Source organism: Oxyura jamaicensis, chromosome 4, assembly GCF_011077185.1.
Source record: "Oxyura jamaicensis isolate SHBP4307 breed ruddy duck chromosome 4, BPBGC_Ojam_1.0, whole genome shotgun sequence".
NCBI classification, from domain to species: Eukaryota; Metazoa; Chordata; class Aves; order Anseriformes; family Anatidae; genus Oxyura; species Oxyura jamaicensis.
Window position 1 is genome coordinate 82,173,619 of NC_048896.1, and position 10,312 is coordinate 82,183,930.

At 35.5% G+C, this 10,312-nt stretch overlaps 1 long non-coding RNA gene across 2 annotated transcripts in view; it reads right to left on the reverse strand.

The window, feature by feature from the left end:
* Positions 1–10,088, reverse strand: part of LOC118165729 — an 18,683-nt gene extending 8,595 nt beyond the window's left edge. The window contains exons 1-2 of one of the 2 annotated variants that reach the window (XR_004750195.1): positions 8,813–10,088; positions 1,378–1,498 (exon numbers count right to left, since the gene is read on the reverse strand). This is a non-coding gene — a long non-coding RNA (uncharacterized LOC118165729). The remainder of the gene's footprint in view (positions 1–1,377; positions 1,499–8,812) is intronic. The other variant, XR_004750194.1, reaches the window with a different exon arrangement.
* Between the last annotated feature and the right edge of the window lie 224 nt (positions 10,089–10,312).

A 10,312-nucleotide genomic window follows, 5' to 3' on the forward strand; every position in this document is an offset into this window, starting at 1 on the left:
AAAAAAAAAAAAAAAAAAAAAAAAAAAAGACCTTGAAAATATTATTAAAAATTCAAAACATAGCATTCAGCAAGTGAATCAAATAAATTTCTGTCTTTAATTTTTCATCTCTAAACATGATTTTACATTTTTCAACTAGTTCAATTATATTTCAAAAGGATAGGTTTTTTTTCAGACAAAGATAGACAAAAATAAAGACTTTTATTTCATTGTTCTGGGGCCCTGAGCACACCAACAGTCTGTAATTGCCCTGATCAGCCTGAAACCATCATTATCTGCAATCCTCCTCTGCAACTTCATCCCCCTGCCAAGGGCTTTAGCTGCCTGTGCTGGAGGTCAGCGCTGAGTGTCACAACTCTTGACCTTGGATCAGGCTGCTGGGAGAGGTCTCTGCGTGCACCCTGTAGCATGGGAGCCTTGTGCACACTTGGCGTAGGCAGGTGTGCGGTGCCTGGTCTTGCACTGACCTTGACCCTGACCTCAACCCTGCTTTTGACTCACAGCTGTCAACATTTGCTGATTGAAAAAAGATACAAACAAAAAATCCTAAATCCAAACTTCTTGTGTTATTTAGCATTTACCATACATGACTGTTTACTTCTGCTGCCTTGGAGGAACTGTGAGACTAACTTGATTGATGTTTCTAAAAATCAGTCCTATGAAACCTGTGATGGAGACCTTCCCATAGAGAAGTGAAAGTAGTTTAGTCATCAAGCATGTTAAACACACTCTCTAAAGACCACACATTTAGTAGCTATTCCTCTCCCACTGTTTTTCTATCTCATGTCTTAATTATTCTAAATCAAGAATGAATATCTGGGCAAATGATTAATTACCCTCATTAAAAATTATTTTGATGGGCTGCACATTCCAAAGTGTGGCATTTTTTTGAAGTACACATTATACCGTAACTTTTAATGAGGAGTCATATCTATAGTATGGTTTGACCATGGAGGTATCATCTACTTGTTCCACTCAATAAGCTTTTTTTCAGGATCTGGCAATGATTAATTATATGTAATTACAAATGATAATGGGACAACAGAGCTGGGAAAAACAGTAGCATGAGATTTGCTTGGTGATCCTTTTTTTTTTTTTTTTTTTTTTTTTTTTTTCTTAAATTCGAGGTAGTAAACAATGGTAGCAGCAGGTTCATTAAGGGAATCAGTACTTTTTATGAGCAGTTAAATACTAATTGTAAAGATTGTTGGATTCAAGCTGAATTGTATCTCTCTCTCTCTTTTTTTTTTTTTTTTAATTAGAAGAACAGCTAAGGACATCAATTTTAGAGGAACCACATTGTTTTATCTGTAGTATAATCAGACATTTGAGACCCAGGATGCTTGCAATCAACTTCAGCATACTGGCATTACTTACATGTGACAAACCGCAAGAAAAACTCAATTTTCTTTGTTTCTCTTGGCTTGTCTCTTGCAGTTTCAGGCTGTCTTTATCTTTTCATATTATCTGAATTTAAAGCTTCATTTCAATTGTGTATCTGCAGGACAAATTGAGAAATGGGGTTTGCTATTTTTTATAGGGAAGTTATATATTCATAAAATAAAAGGAAAAGTTGCTATGGTGGGTGGACTTCTACTCACTAATGATCTGAATCTCAGCATTAAGAAAATGACCCATTTTTCACTTAATTTTTGCTAAATTTATTCATTATCTCTAACTTACCATCTGTACAAATAAACTTAAGGAAAAGGACCTGAGGAATACTACGCAGGAAAGAAAAATTACATTAACAGTATTTTCTGGCTAATAAAGGTGGATGAAAATTGGAACTTCAGCCCCATCACCCATTCCAATATTTCTGCCTTTGTTTTGTCTCAGATAAAAGTCAAAATGCATTCAGATTTTCACAGAAGTGAAAATTTTTAAATTTCCTACTTTTAATTGTTAAAACCTTATCTTCTGATTAGGAAAAATAAATATATTTAAAAAAAAAAAAAAAAAAAAAAAAGCCAAAATTCTCAAAGCAGCTGAAGTCCACCAAATGTTTGATCCTTTCTGAAAACCAAAATGTACTTTTTTGCCTAAGGAGAAAATGACAAAGCAAATGGAAAATGCATGACTAAAATTCATCAGAGTGCTTAATGCAATACTGGAATCTGCTCTTACATGATAACAACGGGAGCACTGTAAGAACCTCTAAAGCAAAGGAGTCTTTCCTTTGTATTGTTGTGCCAAATTGGATCATCATTTTTGGTGTTCATTTGTTATTGAGATGTCCCTGGGGCTATATCTGCAGAAACAAGCTACTTGGTGCAGAAAAAAGAGAGAAATATATCAAGGCATTTGGCACTTTGGACCTCATATCCATATCATAAGCGTCTTGTTAAATTTACTACAGATTGAATTTTATCAGGTTCCCCTCACAATAAATGTTCCCACCTCATATTTGTTTTGAAGCTGTCTGAAGAACAAAATATTGCTGCAGACCCCCCAGAAGTAGCTGGATCATGTCTGTGCACACTAGGAACAGAGCTACATCCTCTGGAAGGAATCTGTCTTCTGTGAACTGAAAACCTTCTCTGAACTGAGCCAATGTGTGGTAATTGGAGACAACTGGGAGATGAACGTCAAAATTTCAGTATTGTTTTCAACTGAAAATGCTAGTTTAAATGCAGCCTGTGTCAGACGTAATTGCCTACAAGCTGGTAGCTACAGTTCCTGTGTTCATGGTCTAATTTCTAACAATGCAACACAAGCGTGAAATGTATGTATTACAGTAATTTTGAGTAGGGGAGGTCCACAGTGTATCGTGGAAGACACATCTGAATTCAGAGATACAGTTTACAACATAGAAAAGACTACCCCAGGTATGGTTATCTCCACTTTTCATTGTCTTTCAACACTATCCCATAATAGTTTGACAACCTCAAACTCCCATATCTTACTATGTATCGAAAAGGAGCAGTGAGGGTATCTTCATATGGCACAGCAAGGCATCCAATAAGTATTCATAGTTTAACACTTAACTGGGCTTTGATACAGCCTTCAAATTTATTTATTTATAAATAAATTTATTTATTTTATTTATAAATGGATTTATTAGCTCAAAGCATCCAAAATATTAGCTACATTAAATAGCAATTATAACAAAGCAGCATTGCTTAAAGACCAGATCTAATTCTTATGTAGGCTGGATGTAAGAAGTCTACTTGTGTTGTGGTTTAACCCAGCTGGCAGCTAAACACCACACAGCCGTTCGCTCACCCTCCCCTCTCCCTCTCTGGGATGGGGGAGAGAAATGGGAAAGTGAAGCCTGTGAGTTGAGATAAAGACAGCTTATTAAGATAGGAAATAATAATGATAATAATATGTACGAAACGATGCACAATGCAATTGCTCACCACCCACTGACTGATGCCCAGCCTATCCCTGAGCAGCTGGCCCCCCCACCCCGGCTAGCCACCCCTATATATTGTTTAGCATGCCGTCAGATGCTATGGAATACCCCTTTGGCCAGTTTGGGTCAGCTGTCCTGGGTCTGCCCCTCCCAGCTCTTGCTGCACCCGTAGCCTGCCTGCTGGCAGGACAGAACATGGAGCTAAAAAGTCCTTGGCTTGGTGTAAGCACTGCTCTGTAAAAATTAAAAGAGCATGTTATCATCACTCTTATCCTAATCCAAAACATAGCACCCTACAAGCTACTAGGAGGAAGATTAACTCTGTCCTAACTGAAACCAGGACAACTTGGCATGAAGGCTAATGTCCTTACCCCTGTGCTATTTGAGAAGACAGACACATCATTCGTGTGTGTTCACACCCAGATTCTGTATATTATCAAAATTGCATAAATCAGAGAAGCTGGAGTAGACACTCCTATCTATGCCCACCTGAGAGCTGAAACCTAGAGGAAGTGCTTGAAAATCTTGGATCTAGAAAATCATTTGATAAAAGTGCTCACACTTAGTCTCACTGAAATCAACAGCATCAGACCACTAACACAATGCACATATGCTTTCACTTCAAAATGTAAAGAAAGGAGAATGGCATCAGTACTTAGTATATAGCTGTCTGATAATTCGGACAGTCACCTAAATGGGACACTACAATACATGCCCTCCTAAACCAGAAGGATTTCCAATCCTGAGCACTCTCCAGCAGGATAGCTTGGTCTGGAAAAGAAACATCCTCCACCTTTCCTGTGAAAGTCAAAGCAAATAGTGCATGGGACAGAGGGAACCACATATGAAAGATAATAATAATGATTAAACAAAAAAAAAAAAAAAAAAACTATGATTTTGTAACCCAGTATTAGGAAGGACATCCAGCCAGAAAAGCAGGAATTCTTTGTATTATAAGAATTATGTACTGGATAAACTTGAAAAGAAATGAGGCAAAACAGCCCCAAAACAGTCCCATTCAATTCTTTGAAGAAATTGTTGGGAAAGAAAAATACATGCCCCTATTTGGAGTGGACAGAGTTACTGTTGCCATGACCGATATAGCTTGCCTTAGGGACAGAGATTGGATTTCATTCATAAACTTATGGGTCCTACTAACTAAGCTGGTCTCCCAATTGAAAGAATAAGATTTCTGGGCAGAGATTGGCCAAATCTAGACACCTGTAACCATCCTAAAATAGATTAAATGAGTTGCATCTCAAAACTTTTGTGATTAAAAATTGAGATGAAACCATATTAGGACATCCCAAGTAAGATAAGGCAAGGCTTACTTTTGTGACTTCCTCTCCTGAAGAAGTTGTGGTGGCTTTATATGCCTAAATCTGGTGTTTATAATTAACATTTGAGTACTCTGGTGAGTCACTCTACTACATTAGACATCTCAGCCTTTGGTTATATCCAGGCTTTACTGATACAGGTAAGAACTAAATCGAGGTTCTTATTATTTGCTACCTTGTTTAGCAATAGTCCAGCAAGAAGCAAATCCACAAAAAAGAAGAACAAAGAAAATGAAACACAACTTAGGTGCAGAAATATTTTAAATGTTAAGTGGTACGGTACTGAGCCACAGTGTAATTAGAACATAACCACTTAATGCAGCAGCAGTTCTGATTACGTACATCAACTGCCTCTGTGCATTGCAAATCTGGAAATATGTTAGAAATGCCAATTTATTTAAAGGTGTTTCTATTTAAGTTAATGGCATGGAAAAATCCAAAAGGTTTGTTCCATGAATATAATCTTCTTAGTTTACTAGCCATGGGGAACTTGTTGCAAAAGGTTTTGAGAAAGCCTTTTATAGTTTTACATATATATATGCTTATAGTAGCCTGATTCATAAGTAGAAAACAGATTATAAAGTTTTACTTATCTTACACTTTCAAAATTGCTAAATAGAGATAAACAGAATGGGCATCTTAAGATTTCTTTTTTCTGATTAATTTTACGGTAATTCAAAGTGTTTCAGTTTTAAATGAATTGTTTGAATACTAAATTATGCAGCTTTATGATCCAAGAGATAAGCAGAGCTCTAAAGATGCCTCTGAGACTTGAAAGACAGCATTAGAAACTCATTATTGCCGGCACATTTAACATGGTTAAAGTAGGGGAAAATAGCCATTAAGTTAATGTAATAGTTAAACTGCATTAATTTGAAAAACTGCCCAGTGAAATGCTTACAGTGAGGATGTATCTTTTTCTTTTTTAAAATTCTGTGGTATTTTCAAATATTAATGAGTCAAAACATTTGAATAGTAGTCCTTTTCAAGCATTTTAACATAACTTTTACACTTGAAGATATGTTCTGTTTATTACTCAAATGCGTTTCAGAGCATCAATATTTTCTAAAGAGAGAAAAACAAATGTTAATATGCATAAAAAAATAAGTTCAGTGCTTCTGGGTGGTACAAACAAACAAAATAAGCTCCACCTCTCCTTCCTTAGTCCCTTTATCCTTTGGGTCCTTTCTTCTAAACGTTGTTCTCTACATTTCACAGGAGTCTGGACAGTTTTTAATGCCTCCTTTAGTCTTTTGGAGTAATTAGGAGAGAGTTACAATTGCTTTCAATCTCATAAAGGAAAGAGAACTACAAAGTGCTAGCGAAGTCCATATCAAAGAAACTTAATGACTGCCACCAGAGGGTTAGATTTAATATATTTCATGTTTCCAAAAATGATGTGATCAACCCCACAGAAGTAAAGTTCAAGGTAATCTCCAGCATGTCTATACGTACATATGAGTCTCCACTTATTCCACAGTGGCTGAAGAATACAGCATAAGGTTTAATGACCTTTTGAGAATTTGCTGGGGTAAGTTTGGCACCTGCTCTGCATGCCATCATACAGGGAGCTCTCACACTGTGTATGCTGCTTCTGTCCAACTGATTCTTAAGATGTCTTTGGTGGCAAAGGAAGACAAAGAAAGGAAACGGACTGACCTCTGCTCTTAATCTCAGACGTGGAATAAGCACAAGTGAACTCCTAAACCATGAACTAGACCAGTGCTTGTAGGAGCTGAAAGCTGATGAAGTGATGAAGATCTAGAAAAAGACAGCAGACCCAGAATCACTCACTGCTTCACTGCTGAGAAGTTTTCAAGCAGCCCTGACATGCCTGATATCCTCTCTACCATTAGGAAAAATGTGCCTGCTTTGAAGATCTCTGAAGATCTCTTTTTTTTTTTTTTTTTTTTTTTTGGGATGGGGTGGTGGTTTCTGCACCACCATGTTAGAGGAAGAAAGAATTCAGGGAAACCACTCTATGTTCTTTGTTCCTATTTCCTTCCCATTAGCTATGACTCCAAGATTACAATGCTCTTTCTTCTTCAGCAACATTGGATGACTCAAGAGCTTAAGAACTGAAAAATCTTCCTTCTTCTGTGGAAGAGGGGAGCAGCTCTCCACTGCCAGTGTTACACTAGAAATCAAAGACCAGGGTGCCAAAAGCAAGTACTATAATTTTAACTTGGAGAGAGAAAAGCACAAGATGGAGAAAAACAGCAGGAATATTTTCTACCTTTACTTTTTAAAGTAAACTGAGACCTAGACTTCCTGAATCTCCAGCCAACATTATAAGGTTCACAGTGAGACTATTTAAGGATTTAGCACCAATAAATAAATAAATAAATAAATAAATAAATAAATGGGTGCAGTTAGCCCAACTGGTGCTCCACTATTACATGTCAGAGACATTTAGTAAGTACAAAGTAAAGTTAAGGTAAGGACTCCGTAGCTTCTGATTCCATTGAAAGGATAACATTTCTGGAACAATATCAACTCAAAACTGATTGAGAGAAGCATCCTATAATTTACTGTTCCCAATATCTACATTGTGCATTGCCTTTCCTGTTCTCTTAGTTGCCTTGAGTACTACTGAACTTTAGTGCTTTTAAGTAAAGCTGTCCTAAAAAATTAGGAAAGAAACAGAAAAAAAAATACAAATTTTTAAATTATTTTCCTCTTATACTTCAATATTCTAAAATATTTACTTAAACATTTTCACCAACAGATCTCATAATAATTTCATTTTGAGGAATCTCCAGACTACACCAAAGAACTATTTTTTTTCCTATGAAGAGTTTTTAAGATCAGCTTAACAATTTTCCAAAACTGAGAAACTGTTACCCAATATTTGATGTCAGTAGGGTGACTATATGAGCAAATAGAAGATATTTTTCCCTTCCCACTGTAATTCCTCCTCCTTCCTGAATTTGCTACATTGATTATATAATTATATAATCTCTGCTGCCATGAAATCTGACCAAAGTTAAAAAGAAAGAGGTACTACACTAGAAACAGTAGCAAATTTCACTTGTCCAGAGCATCACTGTATCTCCAAAATCAAATTTAAATTGATGACTTTCTGATATTCATTACAGTGAAACCTGATCAAAATTTATGCCCCTCCAAACATCAACACAACATTAATTCTATGTAAAATATGTGTTCCCAAATCATTATATTTACACAAAGCACAAAATCTTTCTGTTTGCATAAAAGTAACTAATATGTCTTGAAGGTCTGTCTAGCTTAAATCTGTGGATTTAAGAAGTGTCCAAACAAATATCTTCTTTTAAAATTTCCTTTTCTTTTGGATATTAAAGTATAAAGAATATCTTTCAGGATTTTGTGCCATTATAACAATATATTGTCTATCTACTGCACTGCAGATACTTATAAATTGCTCCAATGGTAATAATTTGAATTCCATTAATAAAGCAGGTTGTTTCCCCTCTGATATTTTTATGTCCATTCTGTATTTTCTTTTCTGTTCATGGTCTTGATTATTATTTGAAAAAATAAAATAAAGCCATGCAATTTATTATAAAGCAATATATGATCAAGCTTTGTAAGTTAATTCCAGAAAATCTAAGCAACTTTCCATTTAATATGGAAGTAGAATTTTAATTTTGGTTATCATCTCAAGGAAGCTTAGACAAACTTGCTTATGAAGTTCAGACCTTGGAATTCCATACTTATTTGTTCCATACTTCCATACTTTTCCCATACTAATTAATTCTCCACAAACTATGTAGTAACTATGTAAACTGAAGGAAAAGCTCTTGTGTGGTCATTTTTACAAGATTTAATTGTTAACTCCATCTTTCCCCAAAATGATGTTCTATCAGTATCCATTCTATTTTAGCAATGGCTAGCAAAGCTGAAATGGCACCCTTATGTGAAAATATATCCCATATTTTCAAATGTTACAGCATGCATAATGATTTTCTCCTAATTGTTCTACTTAGCTTGCAAGGTGATGTTACACAGATCAGGTGACATAGCATCAAAGAAGATGGTCAATCTTTTTGAAGGAGACTCAAAAGTATAAATTGTAATTAAACTTGAAACAAAAATTCAGTTCCATGATTTAAACATACTGCTAATTGCTTCTTACCTTACAAAAGGTTATATTCTTCTCTCTTCAGTTAATGCAAATTTCCGTTAACAGGGAATATTAGGATTCCAAAGTGTTGGACAGAGCAAAAAGAGTATAGACCTCTTTAAACTTAAGTACCTGCAAAATACCATTAACTGAAGTAAAGTTGACAGTCAATTAGCCACTCGTGTTTTAAGTGCTTTTAGCATTTGGAAGAAAAAGATCTCAGCCATTAATTTTGAATTGAAAATAAGCTTCTGTTAGTTGATGTTAAACTTTTCCTGCCACAGTAGAAAGGTTTTTATAATGAAAAATAGGGATTCTAAAAACAGCTATCATAAATCAGACTGGGACTATGTCACCTTTTCTTAAGAGTGCTTAACACATTGCATTCATACAAAGACTGGGTTTTCACTTTAATATAATCTTGTCAAATTTCAACAACTTTTCATGTAAGATTTTACTCCAAGTGCCTGCATATGGCTCATCATTTTCTTACCCCTGAAAAAATCAGTAAAGTAGTTCAGTATATGGCTTTACAATGTTAAAGATGCATTTCAGCTTTATAGAGCATTTCATGTGTTCACTCCACAGCTATCATTGACTTCTCTTGCAGCTGTGTGTACTCTGCACCTGTGCAAATCAGACTCCAGAATTTCACACTGTGTGCCCAGAAAATGAGGAAAATATGCAATCCAACCACCTGTGAAAAGTTTAACAGTTTGATCCCCAAAAAGTTTTAAAAAATAAATAAATATGTAGAGCTTTCCATGTTTTTCTAGCAATGAGAAGCACCTATACCCAAGTTATCTGAGTATTATTCTGGGAGGACATGTGGGGTCTGTGCTTTAAGAAATGTGTTAAGGCCTCTACATCTGCACTGGCTCCCAAGACGATCTCTTTATTATGTAACAAATCTCTATTTCCACCATAGCTATATTCAAAGAACCCCACAGCAGGATACGACAGGCATGTTTACACCGTGCTACAAAAAACAAGTTATGTGAATTTATCAATATATTCAGCTGAAGGCTTAAAGCAGGCGAATCAGATCAGTGTACTCCCACTAAACCTTGCTGCCAAAGGATTTATCCTACTTGCCATAACTGCTTCTGTCTCAAATTTTACAAGCATTACTGAGTTGGGATGTATGACTCATTACAAAGTGAGAAAGTTGTGGTAACAGAACTTTATAATGGATGGACTTGGTCTCACTAGTGTAGTCATTTAAATGAGACTCATTTTCTCCAAGGCTACAAGCTTTTCTGTTTGTGATATACAATTTCAAAGGATCAATGGAGTGCTTGCTTTATGAAGAGAGGCAGCTTCTTTCTTTCTGATATTTCAGTTCAAATATGTCATCCATTTTTTTTGTGATTACTCCATATAAGGCATCAAAACAAACAGATTTTAGCTTGTCTTGTGAATGACTTTCAGTTCTCATCACTATTTTGTCACGAGAATACATTAATTTGGTGTAATTTTCCACTTTTTTTTCACTTATTATTTTAGCTGAGA